At 45.9% G+C, this 24,947-nt stretch overlaps 1 non-coding gene across 1 annotated transcript; it reads right to left on the bottom strand.

The window, feature by feature from the left end:
• Positions 1-402: 402 nt before the first annotated feature.
• Positions 403-474, bottom strand: TRNAM-CAU (transfer RNA methionine (anticodon CAU)). The gene has a single exon. It is a non-coding gene; the product is annotated as a tRNA-Met (tRNA).
• Between the last annotated feature and the right edge of the window lie 24,473 nt (positions 475-24,947).

The following is a 24,947-nucleotide window of genomic DNA, read 5'->3' as shown; positions in this document are numbered from 1 at the left end:
CCTGCTTTCGTGGGTATTTATGTTTACAAATATCCTTACATTGAGAGTGTTCATCAGCGCCACCCACGTTCTTATGCGGCGGACGTGGCAGGTGCAGAGTTACCGCTATATAACGTAGAACGTCGTTGACCGGTGAGGGTGGAAGCTGTATGAGAACCCTCCTATGCTTCCTATGGCGTCACGGCTGCTAGAAAAGATGCCCTCGCTCAGCAAATAAGCAAACAAAGGAAGGGGATGAGGGGCTCGTTATAAATCTCAGAGAAGCCAACAGCCACGGAAACGAAATGGCTAAGGGATTTTAAATTATTTTTAATTTTGTGCTGTTGTTCGATTTAGAGTATTAGTGAATATGTTATCGCTTAAAGCTAAATGATTAGAAAAGCAGAAGAAACAGCAACCACATGCCGCCGGTGGGATTCGAACCCACGACCTCCGAATTATGCGTCCGGTTCTCTACCGCTGAGCTACGGCGACTTTTTTGTCTTTATTGCCTGTTTTGACAGATTACAGCAGATCATAAACAGATGTTCTGCGCTGCACTTTCAACCATCCAGAGCAGACACGTGTTTCACTCGCGTGAGAAAATCAAAACTGTTTCAGGGAACACAACTCTCCCATCAACTCGATAACTTCATCTCCAAAACATAGCTCCTTGTACACTTCACGTAGCTTAAATATGTTTTCTTTGAAGTAATCGCGGACAGAACCCGCATCTTCATCAGAGTGTCGTACAGCCATCCTGCTTCGCCAAATACTGTGCAGGCCAAGCAGGAAAATTACATCATATTTATAAAGATCCGGCTCAACGTCCAGGAATCGTATCCCATACGGCGTCAAGGGTAAATCTTTCTTTATTGTACGCTGGAGCACGTCCCAAAAGAGCAGCGCATCCCAGCAATCAATAAAGACGTGTTCTATTGACTCTGGTTTGTGACACAACAAGCAGTGAGCACCCCATGGTAGAAACAATCCCTTCTCCTCCCTCCATGTTTTAACCGGCAACGTCCCAGTGTGTAACTTGAAGAAAAACGTCTTCACACCCGCTGGCACCACCATTTTTCGTACTCTTTTTAAAACATTTCCTGCTTGGCCTCCACTATACAGAGATTGATAGATTGGCTCCGGAAAGACAGAGTCCAGCATATATTTTAACAATTTCTTACGCGTGACATTAGAAAGATATTCTAAACTGAAGCGCGCATTCAGAAACCGGAAAGCAAAGACCACTTCTTTCAAAAACCTACTTGTACTGTATCTCATCCCGTCCACACTGGAAATAACATAGTTTGGCAAAGCCGAAGAAAGTCTCACATGAATAAACGTCCGCAGAAAAGGGTCGCGTTGATCGCGAAGAAACAGAAATCTTGACACCACCTGCCCCAGGTACAAGTGTGGCAAGGAAAAACCCCCTTTTCTCAAACGCAGAATTAAATTATCACGTTTAGTCCTCTCCCATGAGGACTGCCAAACAAAAAGTGCGAAGAGACGATGAAACTTTTGAATGCTAAGTCTAGAACATGAAAGGACCTGCAACAAATATCACACTTTTGAAACCAGATATACATTGCATATGTTTGCGCGCGTGAATACAGACAGTTCCTTTCCCGACCATTTCTGTGCACGCGTGGAGAGTTCTTGAATTTTCTCCTTCCAAAAGTCATCGTTATCTCGATACTTTTCAAGAGGTACACCTAGGTATTTGGAAGGAACATGTGATCATTTTACACTTGCATGAAACAAAGGCGATGATGCCCAATTCCCATGCTAAAGGCCCGCACACTTCTCCAGGTTAACAACGCTATTAGTTACATCACAAAACCTACGAACAACCGACATCGCATGTTCTATGCTGCTGTGGTCACTACAGAAAACTGCCACATCATCGGCATAAGCCAATACTTTAATTTCACATGCTTCCAGTTCGAAACCCCGAATACAGCTGTTATTTCTTACATTTCGGCAAAGTGGCTCCAGGTACAGAGCGAAAAGTAGCGGTGACATTGGGCAGCCTTGCCGCACGGATGCTCTAACGGCAATTCTGTCTGTGAGCTCTCGGTTAACAACCAGATTTGTGGTACAGTTGCTATAGGCCATTTTAACCCCTTTGAAAATAAGTGGTCCAACACAGAAATGTTCGAGGATTTTAAAAAGAATGTCATGACATACACGGTCAAAGGCCTTCTCTAAATCAATTTGCAACATTGCGACTCGCCTAAAGTCAGCGTCACAGCATTCCAGTATACTCCGAGTGACATGAACATTCCTGAAGATGGTCCGCCTTTGAATTACACACGTCTGATGGGGGCCAACCAAGATGTCCGTAACTGATTGTAAACGTTTGGCTAATACTTTCATAAAGATTTTATAATCAACATTAGTAAGCATTATCGGCCGGTATCCAGTAACTTGCTTAAGCTGAGAAGGATTGTCAGTTTTCGGTATAAGTACTGTATGTGCACGGGGACGGCTGTCAAATCTGCTTTCGTGGGTATTTATGTTTACAAATATCCTTATCTTGAGAGTGTTCATCAGCGCCACCCACTTTCTTATTCGGCGGACATAGCAGGAGCAGAATTACCGCTGATATGACGTAGAACGTCGTTGAACGGTGAGGGTGGAAGCTGTATGAGAACCCTGTTATGCTTCCTATGGCATCACGGCTGCCAGATCAGAGGCCCTCGCTCAGCAAATAAGCAAACAAAGGAAGGGGGTGAGGGGCTCGTTATAAATCGGAGAGAAGCCAACAGCCACGGAAAGCAAAGGGCTTAGGGGATTTTTAATTATTTTTTTTATTTTCTGCTGTTCGATTTATGATATTACTGTATATGTCATCGCTTAAAGCTAATTGATTAGAAAAACAGAAGAAAAAACAACAACATACCGCCGGTGGGATTCGAATCCACGACCCCCAAATTACGCGTCCGGTTCTCTACCGTTGAGCTACGGCGACGGTTGTCAAATCTCCTGCTTTCGTGGGTATTTATGTTTACAAATATCCTTACATTGAGAGTGTTCATCAGCGCCACCCACATTCTTATTCGGCGGACGTAGCAGGTGCAGAGTTAGGCTGATAAGACATAAAACGTCTTTGAACGGTGAGGGTGGAAGCTGTGTGAGAACCCTCTTATGCTTCCTGTGGCGTCAAGGCTGCCAGAAAAGATGCTCTCGCTAAGCAATTAAGCAAACAACGGAAGAGGAATGAGGGGCTCGTTATAAATCTGAGAGAAGCCAACAGCCACGGAAACCAAGGGACCGAGGCGATTTCTAATTATTTTTTATTTTGTGCTGTTGTTCGATTTAGAATATTACTGAATATCTTATCGCTTAAAGCTAATTGATTAGTAAAGCAGAAGAAAAAACAACCACATGCCGCCGGTGGGATCCGAACCCACGACCTCCGAATTACGCGTCCGGTGCTCTACTGCTGAGCTACGGCGACGGCTGTCCAATCTTCTGCTTGGGTGGATATTAAGCATGAAATGCTTTTAGCTCCCGTTGTCGGCAGTGTGGTGACGTCACGCCGAGACCGAGAGCCATCATCCGGGCACTGAAATCCACTCATCCGGGCACTGAAATCCACTCATCCGGGCACTGAATTCCAGTTATCCGGGCACTGAATTCCAGTTATCCGGGCACTGAATTCCAGTTATCCGGGCACTGAAATCCACTCATCCGGACACTGAAATCCACTCATCCGGGCACTGAAATCCACTCATCCGGGCACTGAATTCCAGTCATCCGGGCTCTGAAACGAGAACATCCGGGCACCGTACGAGACTTAACGAGATTTAACGAGACTCTCTAAGCCCTCCTACGCGACCGGCATTCAAGCACCGGTTGGTCTCCAAACGAGACAAAAAATAACTGCTGCCAGTGCCTTCTCAATGTTTATCAAGATATCAGTGGAGCTGTGGGTTTGATAATGCACGGAATTATAATTTCCGATTTCTAATAACGCGTGCAAAAAGCACATAAATGCCACGTTACACTTCGTTCTCATACGTGATCCGGGGGAAAAGCGCTGCGTTCAAAGGGCAAGGCATCGCGCCGAACGGGTGGTGGCGTTCCTCCCTTCCTTTACGGTGCGCTTCGGGTGTCCACCGAGATGGCAGAGAATTACTGCGCCATTTCCTTTCCTCAAAAAACCTTGCGTTCAAATCGCAAGGCATCGCGCTGAACGGGTGGTGGCGTTCCTCCCTTCCTGTACGGTGCGGTTCGGGTGTCCACCGAGATGACATTAGGCCCGTAAACATTTCATGCTTACTCTACTCTCGGTTACGGGAGAGGAAGAGATTTTTTATGTTTACCAATACCCTAACCTTGAGAGTGTTCATCGGCCCCACCCACGTTCTCAAGCGCGGACGTAGCAGGTCCTGAGTTACCGCTGATATGACGTAGAACGTCGTCGAACGCTGAGGGTGGAAGTTGTTTGAGAACCCTCTTATGCTTCCTATAGCGTCACGTGTGCGAGAACCGAGGCCCTCGCTAACCAATTAAGCCAACATTGGAAGGGGAATGAGCGGCTTGTTATAAATCTGAGAAGCCAACAGCCACGGAAACCAAGGGACAAAGCAGATTTTTAATTATTTTTTATTTTGTGCTGTTCTTCGATTTAGAATATTACTGAATAAGTGATCGCTTAAAGCTAATTGATTAGAAAAGGAGAAGAAACAACGACATGGCGCCGGTGCGATCCGAGCCCATGACCTCCAAATACCGCGTCGAGTGCTCTAGCGCTGAGCTACGGCGACGGCTATCAAATCTTTGCTTTTGTGGGCATTAATGTTCACAAATAACCTAAACTTGAGAGTGTTCATCAGCGCCACGCACGTACTTAAGTGCCGACGTAGCACGTCTTGAGTTACCGCTTATATGACGTAGAACATCGTCGAACGGCGAGGGTGGAAGCTTTGTGAGAACCCTCTTATGCTTCCTATGGCGTCAAGGATGCCAGAACCGAGGCCCTGGCTAAGCAATTAAGCAAACAAAGGAAGAGTAATGAGGGGCTCGTAATAAATATGAGAGAAGCCAACAGCCACGGAAACCAAGGGACAAAGGGGATTTTTCATTATTTTTTATTTTGTGCAGTTCTTCGATTTAGAATATTACCGAATATGTTATCGCTTAAAGCTAATTGATTAGAAAAGCAGAAGAAAAAACAACCATATGCCGCTGGTGGGATCCGAACCCACGACATCCGAATTATGCGTCCGGTGCTCTACTGCTGAGCTACGGCGACGGCTGTCAAATCTTCTGCTTTCGTGGGCATTAATGTTCACAAATAACCTAAACTTGAGAGTGTTCATCAGCGCCACGCACGTACTTAAGTGGCGTACTTAGCACGTCCTGAGTTACCGCTGTTATGACTTAGAACGTCGTCGAACGGCGAGGGTGGAAGCTGTGTGAGAACCCTTTTATGCTTCCTATGGCATCAAGGATGCCAGAACAGAGGCCCTCGCTAAGCAATTAAGCAAACAAGGGAACAGGAATGAGCGGCTCGTTAGAAATCTGAGAGAAGCCAACAGCCACGGAAACCAAGGGACAGAGGGGATTTTTATTTATTTTTATTTTGTGCTGTTGTTCGGTTTAGAATATTACCGCATATGTTATCGCTTAAAGCTAATTGATTAGAAAAGCAGAAGAAAAGCAACCACATGCCGCCGGTGGGATCCGAGCCCACGAGCTCCGAATTACGCGTCCGGTGCTCTACCGCTGAGCTACGGCGACGGCTGTCAAATCTGCTTTCATGGGTATTAATGTTCACTAATATCCTTACCTTGAGAGTGTTCATCAGCGCCACGCACGTACTTAAGTGGCGGACGTAGCACGTCCTGAGTTACCGCTGATATGATGTAGAACGTCGTCGAACGGTGAGGGTGGAAGCTGTATGAGAACCCTCTTATGGTTCCTATCGCGTCACGGCTGCCAGAAAAGATGCCCGCGCTCCGCAAATAACCAAACAAGGGAAGAGGAATGAGGGGCTCGTTAGAAATCTGAGAGAAGCCAACAGCCACGGAAACCAAGGGACAAAGGGGATTTTTAATTATTTTTTATTTTGTGCTGTTCTTCGATTTAGAATATTACCGAATATGTTATCGCTTAAAGCTAATTGATTAGAAAAGCAGAAGAAAAAACAACCACATGTCGCCGGTGGGATCCGAACCCACGAGCTCCAAATTACGCGTCGGGTGCTCTAGCGCTGAGCTACGGCGACGGCTGTCAAATCTTCTGCTTTCGTGGGTATTTATGTTCACAAATAACCTAAACTTGAGAGTGTTCATCAGCGCCACGCACGTACTTCAGTGGCGGACGTAGCACGTCCTGAGTTACCGCTGATATAACGTAGAACGTCGTCGAACGGCGAGGGTGGAAGCTGTGTGAGAACCCTCTTATGCTTCCTATGGCATCAAGCATGCCAGAACAGAGGCCCTCGCTAACCAATTAAGCAAACAAGGGAAGAAGAATGAGGGGGGTCGTTAGAAATCTGAGAGAAGCCAACAGCCACGGAAACCAAGGGATAGAGGGGATTTTTAATTATTTTTTTATTTTGTGCTGTTGTACGGTTTAGAATATTACCGAATATGTTATCCCTTAAAGCTAATTGATTAGAAAAGCAGAAGAAAAAACAACCACATGCCGCGGACGGGATCCGAACCCACGACATGCGAATTACGCCTCCGGTGCTCTACCGCTGAGCTACGGCGACGGATGTCAAATCTCTTGCTTTCGGGGGCATTTATGTTTAAAAATAAGCTAACCTTGAGAGTGTTCAGCAGCGCCACCCACGTTCTCAGCGGCGGACGTAGCACGTCCTGAGTTACTGCTGATGTGACGAAGAACGTCATCGAACGGCAAGGGTGGAAGCTGTGTGAGAACCCTCTTATGCTTCCTATGGCGTCAAGGGTGCCAGATCCGAGGCCATCGCTAAGAAAATAAGGAAACAAAGGAAGGGGATGAGGGGCTCGTTATAAATCTGAGAGAAGCCAACAGCCACGGAAACCAGGGACAAAGCAGATTTTTATATTTTTTTTTATTTTTTGCTGTTCTATTTATAATATTCCTGAATATGTTATCGCTTGAAGCTAATTGATTAGAAAAGCAGAAGAAAAAACAACCACATGCCGCCGGTGGGATCCGAAACCATGACCTCCGAATTACACGTCTGGTGCTCTACCGCTGATTTACAGCGACGGCTTTCAAATCTTCTGCTTACGGGGGTATTTATGTTTACAAATAACCTAACCTTGAGAGTGTACATCAGCGCCACCCGCGTTCTTAAGCGGCGGACGTAGCACGTCCTGAGTTACCGCTGATATGACGTATATATATATATATATATATATATATATATATATTAACACCGAGTTTATTTCGGACTGAGTTTATTTGATCCCGCTGCCAAACAAACGCCTCTGCGAACAACCCCAGCGACGGCGATGAATATTCATTTGTGCAGGAGGATAAGTGGCAGAAATATAGCTGAAAGCGACAAAGTCGTGCACGCACGCGCGCTCGCACGCGCACAGATACACACACTTACACACATATCCACCTTGTGCAATTTCTGATATGGGCTTTTCACTGACATAAGAGCACAATTCTCCGAAAGTGAGAGTATAGTACCTTTGTAAACAACTTTATTTTGCCCCTCATCAAATACCTCACGATGAATAGAACTGCGTCGAAACTGCTCGGTGGCGTGAAGTTTTAGCTTTGCCACGCACCACGTGTACTTTCCAGAAGTGAAATCAAACTAGGCTGTCAAAATGTTCGGAAAAAAGACTAGTGCTTTCACTTGCCCCCCCAAAAAACGGCCAAACGCTAATCGCCTTCTAAGCGGAAAGCAACATTGCTCACCTCCAGCCCTTTTGTAAAAATAATGAATGAATGAATGAATGAATGAATGAATGAATGAATGAATGAATGAATGAATGAATATTACTTGGTAAGTTATGTATATGCTGTCTGAGCCCCTAGCTTAAAATCACTGAAGGCTTTGTTTGTTTTCGTAAATGTTACAAATATTTCCCTAGCTGCTCATGGCGGCTTTGCCGGTCGAGCGGTGTTAGATCTGTGCAACCAGGCGACCGGCGCAACTTGCGGTTCACGGACCTCACATAGCAGTTCTAATTGGTTACGAACATCGAGATCTCATCACTCACAGACTTTCGCATATTTTCTGGTAGCTTCTCAGAATAGTGAGAACGTTACCCCCATGAAGTCTCTGAAACCTGTACTTGGTACATCAGCCCACCTTCTTTACCACCGAACTGCATTCCCGTCAGGGCCATATATCCTTTTCTGAGGAAGAGCTAGTGCCCATGCGAACCTGGAAGGGAAAGGAAGTGATATGCAGGACTGCAGTTTCTTTCCGTCTTGAAATATCTTACATTCCTGTTGAACTCATCCCTAATTTAAAGCTCTCACACCGGGGGTCCTTGAGGTAGCTAACAAAAAGACGAAAAAACAAGCTCCACCTGACTGCTCTAAGGATAAATGCGTGAAGAATGCTTACGAAACGGCACACTCGATCTTCCTTTTTCTCCTTCGATCTACGTCCACCAAGAATATGAGATTTTAGCACACATGCCTTTCTTGTGTTTGATCCAAGTTCAGGTTTGGATCAAGCGTGCACATGGATATTGGCGAACGCTTTTCGGAATTTTTAGATAATTCTGGGCTCTATTGGAATCTCAAAAGCTATAATCGAGAGAAAAAAAACAGTTTGGCGATCTCATCAACTTTAATCATAATATCCTAAAGATGATCGCACCAAACATTGAGATAACTGCCTCGGGTCCGCGCTGAATCGATGTTGTGTTCAACAATACGAATATGTCCCGAAAGGTAACGTTCATGAGTTCACAGCCCAGACAACGAGGCGGCCTGCTTCAACCAAAATAAAAAACTGCTGAAAACATGAGCTGTATGTCGTCTTGAGAAAACGGCAAATGATGAAACATTTTTTGAGAAACTAAGTGCAATACGCTAATAAAAAGGTTTTACGTTATGAAATAAGTGCTTAAAACTACTGCGGAGTCTCAGTCGTTATGGCGCATGGTTTCTGACCTGAAAAAAAGCGGGTTTGATCTCGGTGGCGGCGATCGCATTTCGATGGAGGCGGCATTGTAGAGGTCCGTGCACTGTGAGATGTCAGTGCATCTTAGAGAACTCCAGGCGAACGAAATTTCCGGAGCCCTTCACTATGATGTCCCTCATAGCCTGAGTCGCTTTGGGATGTTAGATACCCCTAAATCAAACCAAATAATTGCTTAAAATTGCACTAATTGCCCGCACAAGCTTTTTCGTAACCAATACCGAGTGCCGTAATCGCCTTTAGAGTTTCTTTACTTTTACTGTGGATTTAGGGATAAATGAAGCTCGTTGCAATCTAATATTGGCTAAGTGTACAGTTTTTATTAGGAGGTATATATCCACGTTATTTTTGCAGAGGCAATGATTCTAAGGGCGCTGTAATGATACTGGTTATGGTAATCTTACAAATGCCGTGCTCATCAGATGGTGCGAACCTGCTCTCCATGTAAAAGTGACGTAGGTAGTAAGAATCATAATTATAAATGGAATAGCACGTCGCAATAAACAACACGAACTCGCCACAATGTATCGTAACAGGGAGCTACCGCATGAATTACCCCTGCACCCTAAAAAACGCGAAGCAGGTGCGATAGAGGCAGGATACAATAGAGAAGAGATGCTATATGGCGATCTCAGGTGCATATTTATGCTTGCCAGCATTGAAGCTGGAGGGCTGACGTTGCAATCGCCTTTCATACCCGTACTCTTCGTGGCAGAATTCCCCGATTGTTCACTTGCTATAGCTCGCATTCCTGCAGTGTGGGTTTCTAAGTTTTACCAGCGCCCGTACTTTCAGCGACAACTGTGACACGCTGATACGTTTTTCAAGAAATTCAAATTATTAATCTAATGTCCTCGCAACAAACTGAACTTGTTCCTGCATTGAATGCCATTGTGTTTTTGATATTTTTCTCCGCCTGGTACGTAACCTTTTTATTATCCAGCATTGGCAACGGTGCGCACCGCATGTGGCTGAAAAGAGTGTGGCGCATGCACAAAGAACGCCAACTGGCACATAAAATATTCTGTGTTAAGTCCCGTTTTGAGAACGGAAGCAGCTGTCCGTCATTGCCCTTCTTCGTGCACGTTGAAGGAGTATCACGCGACGGTTATCTGGTACTGAAGCCCACCATTTTAGCCACTTAACCAACCTACTTTTGAAGGTCATGGCCACCATGCTTCTGCGTGAAGGTGTCCATGGCCCGAAGGTGGCACAATTTTCTGTTTTTCTTTTAAAAATTGGCAGTGGCTTAGCTCAGCTGTGCCAGGTTATACGTAGCGGGAGGTACAGGTTTAACTTGGTTACACCTTGTCGTTTAGCTTTGGTGGTTTCTCCCCCCGGTTAGGTGTAATTGTTAAGCTTTGGTTTCTCTCCTTCCACCCCCCCCCCCCCCCATCCTCCCCCTGTTCACGGCATCGGTTACACGGCGGGCCTTCAAGTCGTCCTCCGTCGCCTCATCGCGTTCCAGCCAGGCCAGGGCCCGCCGCTCCGCGTCCCAACGCCCTCTCTTGGGCAGTCGCTCCTCTCTCTGCTCCGGCGTCCCAGCCTCTGGCTTGGCCTTGCGCTGTTCGTTCTTCCTATTCGCGGCAGCCAGCCGCTAGGCGGCAACCTCGGGGTCGGAGGAGTTCAGATTCTCCAGTCTAGAGCGCCGCTCGGCAGCGGCCCGACTCGATGTAGCTCTCGCGACAAAATTGTATAAAAATTCAGGGGGCAGATTTTCTTTTTAAAGTGCTGCAAGGCGAAAGCTTTTTCCTAGCGCACAGTTTGTTTCTTTATCGATTTTTTATTTTTCATATTTTTATAATATATTTATTTTTGTTTCTTTTCTTATCTTTACCTTTATTTTTATTTTCACGTTTTTTACGGTTAATTTTATTTTCGTTTCTGTTTTACTTTGTTGCTTTTTAGTTTTACGAAATTTTATTTCCTTTTATTTTTGTATTTCTTGTCTTTTTTTCCACTTTTGTTTTAAAAGAGTGGTAGCATCTCCGCTTCAAATGCCAAACTTTTACATTTGGCAATTTACGTTTGGCATTCGTGCTCTGGTTCGAATCCCATCGTCGACGCAGTTTGTTTTTAAGTAGTGACGCCGAAATGCGGACTAGTCTACGGACATGGGTCCTTAACGGCAGTATGAGGCATTAAAAGCTTTCGCCTTAATGTTTGGCACGGTTGAATCTCGGCTGTGGAATAGATTGTAAACGTCGAAAGGGAATGAGTTTGTCTAGAGAATTCCATTATTCACGACAGAGGAGGAGCCGGCTTTGCGTCGTATATATAGAACGGGCGGCTCGGTGGGATTCGCCTGAAAATATCGAAAGTGAGTCGGAGGGACTGAAAGAAGCCAGGCTTGGGGGTCGGAACAAAACCAAGAGGAGGCAGCGAACTAAGGAGACGGAGAAAACTAACAAAAACTAAGAAAAAACGAGAAAAAAAAAACAAGATCAAACCTTGGCCTCAAAGTACTTTGTCGGAGCCATTGACTCAGCTGCTTTCTACTTCACCGACCATCGGGCCGTCTTTGTGGCAGCTGCGAAGCAACAAGACGAAGACTTTGAAAATAAATGCGTTACACTTAAAAAATGGGTAGTCTCTAAGTTTATTATCTATTTGTGTATAGAATACTGCAGTCCCTAAGATGTGTCCAAGCAGGAGGGGAAAAAATCATATAAAGAAGCGCGGCAACTTACACCGCAGAAAACTAAAATATGAGTAACAGGACATAGTAAAGAACAAGGAAAAGTGATTCATGAATAAGCAATTTTTTCAATGGCATCGATGCTGCAATCTTTACTTAAAGATACGTATCAACAAAACCTAACGACTGAGACGTACCAAGCTAAACGAAAAAGATGTATGAGATAACCAAGGTCAACAATAAGATTAACCGTACTTCTCGCTACGCACATCCACGCATAACTGCGCTGAGCCACAGCCAATTTTTTTTACTGCATCACAGCCCCCTTGCTCCTTGGAGACATGAAATCTGGGTACCGCATACTGCACACACGCTTTGAGGAGGGTTATTCATGTTTAAACACGGTAGCGTGGAAGGCCCCGTTACGCGGAAAAATGAGGCGTCGGCGCGGTGAGTGAGAAACCACGAGAATGGCTGGCAGTGCCCAGAAAGCGACCTAGGTGGTAGTTGGCCCACCTAGGTGATGTGACCTTGCGGCATCATCCCAACCTGCCCACTCGACTTAGACAAGTGCCACCGTGGCTGGTGGCAATTTAATTAATGGCTGGACCCGCCGCGGTGGCTCAGTGGTTACGGCGCTAGGCTGCTGACCCGAAAGACGCGGGTTCGATCCCGGCCGCAGCGGCTGAATTTCTTGAAGGCGAAATTCTAGAGGCCCGTGTGCTCTGCTATGTCAGTGCAGGTTAAAGAACCCCAGGTGGTCGAAATTTCCGGAGCCCTTCACTACGGCGTCTCTCATAGCCTCAGTCGCTTTGAGACGTTAAACCCCAATAAACAAAACCAAACCAAACCTGGGAAGAGCAGCCTGGACCCAGAGCACCCACAATCGCTGGGCAGCGGATGCATCTCTTGACCACTGCATCACTGCGCCAGGTGGTACGTGGACTTCTAAGAATCTGTGAACGTGGAGCGGAAGATTAGCTTTCGCATATATCGGAATTAACCGATTACGCTATGGGTTCACGCCCTTGAGGAGTGCTTTAAATGTACCCTCTAATTTTTTTCTATGAATTGTGACATTGTTTGGGAAGCTCTACTCGGCGCTTCACCGCACCGAACGCCATTTGTCCAAAATCAAGCCATAACTAGGGTGTGGGACCGGAACTTTTCGGGTTCGGATCGGGTTCGGATTCACGCCTTTCGGATTCAGTCGCGGGTTCGGCTGCAGAGAGACGTTCTGTGCTGACCATACTGAACCAGTTCAGACGGGTTCAAGTCATAAAAAAAAATTTGAAAGTAGATGGGTTTCAGCCAACCCTTCTCTGCTGTTTACTCTTTTCTGGCACATCGATATACAAAAGAGAAAATGCAAAAATTTGTATACCAGAACGGAAAACTGGACTTGCTAAGGGTTCATGCTTAAGCAGCGCAATAGACAGCACAAAATGAAGACGAGAGACGACTCGAGCGCTAACACACAACTGGTTATTTTATTCACGGGAAAGGATATAAGGCGCAGGACACAGTGAATTTAGAAGAACGTCAATTTGGGCTAGATGGTGCATTATTTGAGACTGAAATGGCAATAGCGCTACAGCAAGATGTACACAACAAAGACCGACACAGGATATCCGCTAACTTCATCTGAGTTTATTTACTGCGAAGCCAGCAAATATGTAGAAAATTTAAGGCATGCGCAAAAAACCGGTACAACAAGGCATCTACAAAACCGTTCAAAATATGGTATCTCAGTTTTGAAAAGGCGGACCGAAGTATCACTTGCTAAATTTAATCCCCTCTTTTTAACGTGCAATGCTTCCAAAAGCTCCCGCTCCTTCATATCTCCACTCCTGCCCAGAATCTTTATCTCCTTATCTCTGGCTCACACTTCTTGCATTGCTGGCATCTTTTTTGCCCCGGCCCTTGTTCTGCCGCACGATTACACACGAAGCACTCAGTGCAGTGCTTCGAAAGATGTGCACCTCCTAGTTTTTTTAACGATCGTGTGTGCTCAGCCACTCGGTCTTTAACGCACCGCCCCGTTTGGCTAACATAGGCTTTTCCGCAGGTCAGGGGTATCTCGTATACCACACCTGTGCAGCACTTCACGTACTTCTTGCCACGCTTTTTGTTGCAGGAGCTCTATTTATCGCTCCCAATTCGCGCGCATAGCTCGGAAAGCTTTCGTGGAGCAGAAAACACGAACGGCACGTCAAGTCGCTTCGCCACTTGTTTCACATTGTCTGCGACTTTGTGCACATAAGGCACCGCTTCTGGACTCAGGGAATGTTCTTCTGGCTCACACGACTTCTGAAACATGGCACACTTGATTTTTCTTAAGAGGGCTTCAACAACTGGTGTGTGTGCTTCAGCACTTGCAGTGTGTGCTTCAACAAATCAAGTGTGCCATGTTTCAGATGTAGTCTGAACCAAAGAATCCTTCCGTGAGACCAGAAGTCGTGCGTTATGTGCACAGGGTCGCGCACAATGTGCAAAATGTGGCGAATCGACTTGGCGCGCCGGTCGTGTTTTCTGCGCCACGAAAGCTTGCCCAGCTACGCGCGCGAATTGGGGACGATAAATAGAGCTGCTGCAAGCAAAATGCATGCCAAGCAGTACGTGAAGTGCTGCAAAGGTGTGATATACGAGGTACCCCTGACCTGAGGAAAAGCGTCTGTTAGCCAAACGATGCGGTGCGTTAATGACCGAGTGGCTGAGCACGCACAATCATCAAAAAAACTAGAGGTGCACATGTTTCGCTGCACTGCGCTGAGCGCTTCGTGTGTAATTTTGCGGCAGAACAAGGGCCGGGCCAAAAAGATGCCAGCAATGCAAGAAGTGTTAGCCGCGGCGTAAGGAGATAAAGATTATGGGCAGGAGTGGATATATGAAGGCGCGGGAGGTTTTGGAAGCATTGTACATTAATTACAGGGGATTAAATTTTGTAAGTGATACTTCGGCCTGCCTTTTCAAGACTTAGATATCATATATTGAACGGTTTTCTTCATGCCTTGTTGTACCGGTTTTTTGCGCATGCCTGAAACTTTCTGTATATTAGCTGGGTTTGCAGTAAATGAACTCAGATGAAGTGAGCGCATGTGCTGTGTCAGTCTTTCTTGTGTACATCTTGCTGTAGCGCTACTGCCGTTTCAGTCTGAAAGACATATCATCATCATCATTATCATCAGCCTGACTGCACCCACCGCAGGGCAAAGGCCTCTCCCATGTCTCTCCAATTAACCCTGTCCTTTGCCAGTTGCGGCCAGTCTATCCCTGCAAACTTCTTAATCTCATCCGCCCACCTAACTTTCTGCCGTCTCTTACTACGTTTGCCTTCTCTTGGAATCCACTCCGTTACCCTTAAGGACCAGCGGTTATCTTGCCTTCGCATTACATGCCCTGCCCGAGCCCATTTCTTCCTCTTCATTTCAACTAGGATATCATTAACCCGCGTTTGTTCCCTCACCCACTCCGTCCTCTTCCGATCTCTTAACGCTACACCTATCATTTCTCTCTCCACAGCTCGCTGCGTTGTCCTTAACTTAAGCTGAACCCTCTTTGTTAGCCTCCACGTTTCTGCACCATAGGTGAGTACCGGTAACATACAGCTGTTGTATACCATTCCCTTGAGGGATATTGGCAAACTGCCATTCATGATCTGAGATACAGTGAAAAGAATAAAAAAAGACACTGAACAATAAAAAAAAACAGAAGAACAAAGATTAAAACTTAAAAACCATACTGCTTATGGACATCACAGTCAAACCTTTACATCTTTTTCAACGAAATTCGAAGACAATCTGCCATAGTAGACTGCACTCCCTTACCTCCTGGACCATACACTGTTGCCAAGAAAGCCTAACTCCATATATGCCACACTGATAGATGGTGAAGCAACACACTATTCTGCTTCCTACCTGATTATAAAGGCCTCCACCGGCTCCCTACAAATTCTGTCAGAGCTATTAAAGAGGCCACTTGTCCTATCTAAGTGTGGGAAGCAATGAGCATTTGTTCGAACATCGCAGATGGGTGAAAAAAAGGAGCGGGGTTGTACAACTTGGCTTTGCATTGCAGAAATTGCATCTATTACTTCTCTCACCCGTTAGATAAGACAAGTTTCCCGTTTGATCACCCTGATCTAATTTGTAGGGAGCCCGTGGTCAGCAAAGAAGCAGATCAGCAAGCAGATCAGATGATCAGCAAAGAAGCAAATGAGTGTGTTCCTTCACCATGGATCATGCTGGTAGATAAGGAGTTACGCTTATTTGTCTACTGTATGAGGTGCAGAAGATAAGCGAGTGCTGTCTACTAAGGGAGACAGTCTTCGAATTTAATTGAGAAAAATGTTATGACTCGACTGCGATGTACATGTGAAGTATGGTTTCTAGGTTTAATGTTTATTCTTATGCTTTTTGTTGTTTACACTGTCCTGCGCCTTTATATACTTTTCCCAGAATAAAATAACCAGTTATTAGCGCTCGTGTCGTCTCGCATCTTCATTTTGTCCTATTTACTGCGCTCCTTAAGCATGAAAAATATATTTCATGCGAGATGTTCTCATTTTACCCAATTTATTGATTGTCCGCAACAAAAAGACGGATTTACGGCAAGAGCCGTGAAATCAAATGGTCTCGAAATTAATCTGAATCGGAGATGTATACGCTTCAGTCCACCTTATCAGGTAAAAGGCGAAAAGCCGGTGGATTTTTCACCTCCACCTACAAAACCCTCCAGCTTGGGCAGTTTCAGGGACCCCGTTGAGCGAGTAATAGGTCTGCCCTGAAGCTTAAGTCACTCGGGAATTTCTCATACGCATTGCACTTAGCAGGCGCCGATGGATGGATGGATGGATGGATGGATGGATAGGAGCGCCCCCTTTGAAACGGGGTGGTGGCAATTGCCACCATGCTCAGCTTTTGTTTATTTATTATTATTTTTTTTGTTTACTGTGTTGGCAATTCTCATTAAGATTCTCCATCACCTTTGCCTACGGTTTCCTACTATTCTAACCTTATGCCACATCTCTGCTTTTCAGCCACCAATCCTCCAATCGCTTTTTGCTGACTTCCACTGCAGATTTATATACATGACCATTGTTATCTTTAAACCCTAGGGCCTCAGAAAGAGCGACTGTGCCTGCATCGACATCCGGATGGATACCATCACATTTGATTATGAGGTGTTCAATTGTTTCGACAGATCTACCACACACTGCACATGTGTCATCTTCTTCGTTAAATTTCTTTTTGTAGCTGCGCGTTCTAAGACACCCTGATCTAGCTTCAAAAAGTAGGGCACTGCCTCTTCAGTTATCATAGAAAAATTCTTTCCTGATCTGCCTTTTCCAGAATCGATATAGTTCTACACTATGTTTCTTTTCCATTGAATTCATACAATTTTTAACTTCCGCGTTTTTAACCTGTCGTTTAATGCTCTTTCTTTCTCCGTCCTAATGACCGGCATACTTACTGGTTAGTTTTCTAGTTCTTTTCTGCCACTGTGAGTCAACGTTCTTTCTGTATAAATATTTAAATACCTTAGCTGCCCATCTGTTATCGTCCAATTTCCTCAGGCGTTCATCATATAGTATTTTACTCTTAGCTTCCCGTGCCTCGAACGATGCCCAGCCCATATCCCCTTGTACTGCCTCGTTTGTGGTTTTGCTGTGGGCACCTAGTGCTAATCTTCCAACAGCTCTCTGATTTACGTCTAATCTCGACTGAACTTCTGCCCTTAAGCACAGAACCGCATTGCCGAAAGTAAGTCCCGGCACCATTATTCCTTTCCAAATACCTCTTAGTACTTCATATTTGTTGTACCCCCATAATGCCCTATGTTTCATTATCCCGGCGTCTCTTCGTCCTTTTGCCCTAAGAGCCTGTTCATGCTTTTCCGTGTATATCTTCCCTTCGTTTAGCCATATCCCGAGGTATTTGTATTCGGCCACTTTGGGTATTTCATGGCCTTGTATGGTAAGCACCTGATCAGTTGTATCGTTAAAAATCATCAAACCTGATTTAGTTGCGCTAAAACTGAAACCTAGAGCGTCTCCTTCGTCTCCACAGCAATTAACCAAAGTTTGTAAATCTTCTTGGCTATCTGCTAACAGTACAATATCGTCCGCATACATTAAACCCGGGAGTCGCTGCTCAACTACATTTCCGCCTAATCTGTACGATAGATTATAACCCAGATTACTTTCTTCTAGCCTTCTTTCCATATTTATCACGTAAAGCATGAACAGCAGCGGTGATAGAGGGCAACCTTGCCTTAATCCTTTGTGCACCCCTACAGTTGTGGTACTTTTTTTCCCTTCCCATGTAATTTCAACTTCATCATCTCGGTAGATTTCCTGTAGAAAATCAATTACCTCATCACCAATACCTAAATCTTTCAATATGCTCCACAGGAGTTCCCTGTTCACGTTATCGTATGCACCGCTTACGTCTAGAAAGGCTATAAACAGAGGTCTATTTTCCGCCTTAGCTATTTCTATGCATTGGTAAGCACGAACAGGCTATCATCTAACCGCCTACCCCTTCTGAACCCATTCTGAAGTTCTCCGAGTATCCTATTCCCTTCTACCCATGACTGCATTTTTAATTTCACCGCCTGCATTGCCAGCCTGTACATAACAGATGTTATCGTAATCGGACGAAAGGATTTTATGTTCATCTTATCTCCTTTCCCTTTATAAATCAAATTCATTTTACTCTGTCTCCAGCTGTGCGGAATTTGCTGATTTGTTATGACTGCCTCCAATGCTTTTATCAGCGCGTCCTTGCTTCTTGGGCCAAGTTCATTAATCAGCTTCATTGGAATTTCGTCTATCCCTGCGGATGTGGTTTTAGGAATATTCGCTTCCGCCTTTTCCCAGTTAAGACTAGTCAGTTCTAAGCTGTTCTCTTTTGTGCTGTCCTGTGTTGCCGCCTCACTTGGGGAGATTACTCCATTGGCGTCGCTAAAAGACGCAGCTATAAATGACGTAATGTAGTCCACAGCAGCGTCTCCCTCTAAACATTTTCCCTCATCATCTATAATCTGTTCCTGCTTTCTTTGATTTGTTTTTCCCATCCAGCTTATATGGTTCCAGAATTTTCTTGGCCCCCCTTTATTTGCCTCGCGAAGTTCAGCCAGCCATTTATCAGAGGACTGCTTTATTTCAGCCTGGACTAGGACCTGAACTTGCTGTTTCTTTTGTCGATAAGATTCCCATTTTTTTCCTATTTCCTCTACAGATAACTGCGCCCTCTTTGCTTCTCTGTGTTCCCTTGAAGCCACCCGTCGTTGTTCGATGGCCTCCTTAATTTCCATATTCCACCAGCTTCGTGGCTTCCTCTTTCCTCTCCAGCGGTTAACTCCTTTCACGTGTTTCATTTTTGTAGCGATGAGCACTTCCAACTGATTATAATCCCAATTTTCCATGTGGCGTTTCTCAATTACTTCTATATCGGCTGATATTAGCGCTATTTGTTCATCATTTAATTTTGCGTTGTCTTTTGGACTTCGTTGCATTTCTATTTTGACTAGGGCTCCCAACTGTAGACTAATACGTTTATGATCACTTCCTAGGCTGTCCTTCCCCTCTTCGTCTATTTCCATTATTGCGAGCTTGCTATAGATGCCCTGCGACATTAGACAGTAGTCAATGGTTGTTTGCCTGTTACGGGATTCCCACGTGATTTGTCCCTCACATTTAGTTTCTCTATTGACAATAACTAAGTTGTGCCGCTCACACAAGTCTAGCATTAACTTCCCGTTACAATCTGTGTATCCATCCAGATCCTCGATGTGGCCGTTCATGTCTCCAAGCAAAATAATGACCGAAATGACCGCCACACGCGCCCTCTATGTTCCCGCGCACTACTGAGAAAAGAAGCTGTCGTGTATCGGCAACTATATACAGACTGACACCTTTCCATCGCCCCGAAAGCGACTTGCGAGTCCATCCCCCCTCCTTTCCTACACGTAAGAAAAAGTGTGAAAATCCCCCCACTACCCATCGCCCAACAGCGAGAGCCTCGTGGAAGCACTGGCTCTCCCAAACATCCAGAGCTAACCGAACATATTTTATTCAAATCACGTCTTCGACATCACCTGTCTGTCTCGCGTTATATACCCTGAGTCCCTATAGCTGAGTATCTTCAAAAACACAGCTAATCGTAGCTTCTCGCTAGTACTGTGAAAAATTACTTTAGCCTATTATGATGACGCCGACGTTTTTTCTTCACATAAGAGTATGATAAAAAAAACATGCTTGGTTGGGTTGAGAGCGTTTCGTCTTTACACGGACACAAAATGGCAACATCTTCGTTGCGACGTTGCGTTGCAACGTTATTGCAAATGCAGCATTGTGAAAAAAAAAGAAGTTATACTGGCAATGCGTAGAACTTTTGTGACTTTTCCTGGGGCGCTATCAAAGGCAGCCTTTGGTGAACAGAATTATTTGCGCCCTTGATGGAGACTGGTTAATCTGGCATCCACCATTTGTCCACCAACTTGTTTCAGGCATTTATTTTCAAACCTACAAACAACACCTTTCTGGCAGCTGTGATTAATTGGCAACTAAGTGCTGTCCCGTCTTCTCTGGATATCCTCGCGAGAAAACTTTGCGCTGGTTGATTCGGTTGTCTCAATTTTCGCTTTTCCTTAGGATACGCATCAGGCCTATCCTCAAGGCAGACGACAAAGTGCTCAGATGAATAATTACTTCTTCTTCCCATACAGCTACAGCCTTACCTATACTTTCTTGACACCGCTGTATTAAAGCGAATTCCGCGGATGTACAGTCAAGCCCAATTTAACGGCCGCAGTTATAAGGAACGCTCGTTTATTACGAGCCAATGCGGTGCTGCCGTCAAAATATGCATAAGGGCAATGCAAAGTCGTCGCAGATACAACGAACAACTCTGGCCACACCACTAGGCTAGAGCTAACGAGGAGGCGCGGTAAACTACACTCGAAGTTGAAGAGGTCGTGCTTCCACTAAGCCGGCAGGTGAATGAGCGTCTCTCAACCTTTACGACTCCACCTTGGAAAAAACACGCCGACCCAGAACTGGAATGAAAAGGCGGCACTGGCGTGCACAGCGCTACCCGGAAACTCCGGCGTCCGGTAACAGTGTAAACGGTATAGTAAACGCGGTAACTCTCCATTGAAAAAGTAAGTAACCGCCGGCCAAGCCCGCGTCGATGGCCTACGAGGGAAAAGTTTTGCCTATGTTCCAGCAATACTTTGATTTGAGCTAGTTGGTTGTAGCATGACATGTTTACGCAAAAGGCGTACTGGCGCTAAAAACGCGGTAAAATTCATTGCAAGGTCAAAAGACAGATTAGAGCGTGAAATAATAGAAGCCAATTACATCAAGCAGAGGGGCGATATCTTGAAGAAATTGGTGAGCGCTAAAAACCACGGAAATAGGACGAACACACAGGCGATATCTGCATAAGCAAGCCATCTGGGTCACTGTCAGAAGAAGAGATTAGGTTTCTGAGTGGGTCCCTGTCAGCGTTATAATCATTCCATTGGTCCGTTTGGCACGTGTATCTTTGTTAAATCACCCATTGTATCTGGTTTGTCTGTATCTTTTTGCATGCAGTGTGGTTATTAAGTGGTTTTTCTGTGAATAAACTCAGTTGGAAGTTGGCGCCAGCCCTGTCCTGTTGTGTGTGTTGTCTTCGTTTTTTAGCGCCAATACGCCATTTGCGTAAACATGTTTTGCCTACGTGTTCGCCGGCTGGGCAAAGCATCCTAAATGGAAGAAGCGCGGTCCGCGCGAGATGGGGCATTGTCGAAGGCGAAGCTACTGACCACGGCCGTGGATGAATTAAAAGCACACATTTAACGCTTTTGAAATCCTTGCTGGCTATACTGGTCACATGCCATCATAGCCTGCCCAGTCAGCTCCAAATTTTGGGCTGCTACTACGTGCAGGCAGCATGATACAGCAGAAAGTGCAACTGATGCGCTGTGCGCGACAAGCGCTGCGCTACTTTCTTCGCTGCATCAGCCCTGAAACGACACAAGCAGCTCGAAAACACACGGGACGAGGCGCATGTAGATTCCTGACAATGCTTCGGTAATCCTTAGCTGGACAGATGATTCCTCCGATAACTACCTTCCTGCGGACCACCAAATCGCAGAAGCGCATGCTCTGACGAAGACGTTGAACACCAAACAAAAGTTCTCCCCTACTGCGAAGAATCTTATTTATGTGACCAAAATGCCACCTGTTGCCGTGTACGCGTCATCCACGATTAGTTATACCCTATCCCTAAATTTGATAGTTGGCAGCAAGGGTCTCGACGAGGATTAAATTACCGCTCTAGACAGCCTGGAAATAGCCACGGCAGGCTCTGATTTGCACAAGTAGGCACGCATAACGCTGTGTTATACGAAATAAACGCCACATTTAGCGGCCTTAGTATTTTGGCTGTTGTACGAAGATTGGTTTATTGGGGTTCAATGTCCCAGAACGACGCAGACTATCAGGGAAGCCGTAGTGAAGTGCTCCAGAAATTTCGACGACCTGGGGTTTTTATCATGCACTGACATCGCAGAGTATACCGGCCTATAGAATTTCGCATCCATCGAAATTCGGCAGCTGCGGCCGGGATCGTGCTATGCTAAGAATCCACTTGCTGCGAACATCAGATATAACGAACGGAACTCACGTGACCGTCAGGTTCCGTATAAGTGGGCTCGACTGCAGTTTCAATTGGACAGAAATACCTTTTTCACGTTTCAGACATGGACCTTACGCGTTAGGACGTACCTTCCCGCCAAGGGGACGTTTGTGCCGTGGTCAGTGATTTTCTGCCTGTCCGAGGAACGAGAAACATTGATCAATGAAATGATAATTTTGTCGTGATACTGCGTTCTTTTGGGGACATAGATAAGCAATCTCTTAAAGCAACCATTTACATCATGCATATTACCACGTATCATTATATTGTTTGTTCGTTCACGCTCAAGGCTGCAGGAAGGGGTTGTTATCACTTTTGTTCGAGACGCGAGAAGCGACCAGACTAATTTCGATTGATCGCAGCCATGAAAGGCTGCATCTAGGTTTTTCCAGAATACAGTAGATGATCATGTCCTGTTATCTGGAAGTTTCCTTAACGGCTTTAAATTGAGCGATGCCGCGAGCGGCGGGCATTCGTAGTTCGACGATTGACGAGCACGCTTGTTGCTTACGCCGCCACCGAGTGATTTAGTTCTTTATCTGCCGAGTGATTATCCGAGTGATTATCCGCAATACCGAGTGATTATCTGCAAAACGTCACATGACGTCAACATGGACTTCACGAGTGTGAAACTTGAATCCGCAGCAGCGGTCCAACTGAAGGCTGAGTCGCTTCCACGAAGTAGGGCGCGCATAGGCTCAACGACGTCGGAGTAATGCGGGATAAAATTGGAGTGGAAACCCGCAAGTCCATGGAGGGAGCGAAGCTCCGTGATGTTTGATGGAGTCGGAGACTTCATAATCGCCTCGATGGCAGAAGAAAGCGGAAACACTCCTTCACCGCTGACAACGTGCCCCAAGAAAATGAGCTTCGGAACATCGAAGACACATTTGTGCTTGAGCTTCAGTCCGGCTTGCGACAGGCGCTCGAGAACAGCACGCTGGTTGGTCAGGTGCTCCTGTCGGGTGGTGCCATGGACTGTGATGTCGTCGATATAGAAGAGGACATCTTTGCACCCTTTTAAAATTAAGTGCATCATTTTCTGAAAAGCCGAAGCAAGGCTGAAACACACTCGCTTGAAGCCGAAGAGGCCATCATGGGTAATGAATGTGGTCAATTTCCGACTCTCAGGGCTAAGTTGTACTTGATGGTACGCCGACGCGAGGTCCAACTTCGAAAAAAGTTCTGACCCGGCCAAGCTATGTAGAAGTTCTTCCGTTTGAGGCAAAAGAAAACTGTCGACCACAAAAGCTTTATTCTACTCACGCAAATCGACACACATTCGAATGGAGCCATCGTTTTTCCGAGCAACGACTATCGCCGAAATCCACTTGGAAGCGTCGACCCGTTCAATGATGTCTTGAGCTTCAAGCTTCTGGAGTTCCTCGGATACTTGCTATCGAATGGCAAACGGCAGCCGTCGGAGCTTGCAAGCAACAGGAGAAACGGAATCCTGCACTCTGACTTTGCTCACGTAGCCACGGGCAACTCCGAGTTCCTTGGAGAAGAGATCTTCGAATTGTGGACGTAGTTCAGGAGGTAAGAGAGGCGTATCAGGTGTCATGGAAAGACATTCCAACGATGCACGTTTGATCTTCATTTGTAGGGCTGCAATGGAATCCAGACCCAGCAGCGCTGTGCCTCTCGAGACAACGTACAACAGGATGCAGGCGGTACGGTCGTGAAACTTGGCTGTGGCAACAAAACACCCTTAGACTACAATCCGAGACTTAGAATAGTCCAAGAGTTGAACTACAGTTGATTTAAGCGGGAAACTTTCAGCGAAGAATCGTTGGTATAGGTTTTCAGAAAGAATTGGCACGGATGATCCGGCGTCAATCAGGAAGCGGATGGACTTGCCTTCAATCAGGACTGAGGCGAAAATTTCGTTTTTTTGACTTTCAACATTGAGAATAGATGCACAGCTGGAGCCATCCGGCATTGACGACGTGTCAGCAGAATCTGCAACTTGCTGAACTTGAACAGGATGGTCGGACGACTTGCAGAAAGCGTCTAAATGGCCCATCTTGGCGCACCGACGACATTTGCGGTTGCAGGCACGGCATGCAGGGTTGTTCGCTTGTGGGCCGTAGAACCGTTACGGTAGCACATGCGGTCTGGTACTACAGCAGCAGGTTGCGATGGTTGACTTTGACTTCGGCACTTTCAGCAATGGACCTGAGGTGGTGTGTGTCTCGATCCGCGATCGCATCCCACACGCTGTGTTGGAGCGACCTCCTCAGCCAATTCCCTGGCTTCACGGGAAGCTTGCTCGCACTGTCGAGCAAGGAGCACGGCGCGCGACAGAGTCACACCCCGGAATCAGCCGCACGAAACGTCGGCTCCCAGAGCTCTACTGGTGGCCGCGAATGGACGAGCACGTCGAAGAAACGGTACGGACATGCGTCGTGTGCCAGTCCTGTGACAAATCGGCTCGTCCGGTGGCAGCTCCTCTGCAACCTGTCGCATTGCGAGAATAACCTTGGGATAAGGTTGGCATTGATATCGTGGGGCCTTTCGACCA

Source organism: Amblyomma mixtum, chromosome 2, assembly GCF_055824585.1.
Source record: "Amblyomma mixtum isolate Tamu chromosome 2, ASM5582458v1, whole genome shotgun sequence".
In the NCBI taxonomy this organism is placed as follows: Eukaryota; Metazoa; Arthropoda; class Arachnida; order Ixodida; family Ixodidae; genus Amblyomma; species Amblyomma mixtum.
Note: the sequence above shows the minus strand (reverse complement) of the source record. Positions and strands in the feature narration are given on the sequence as shown.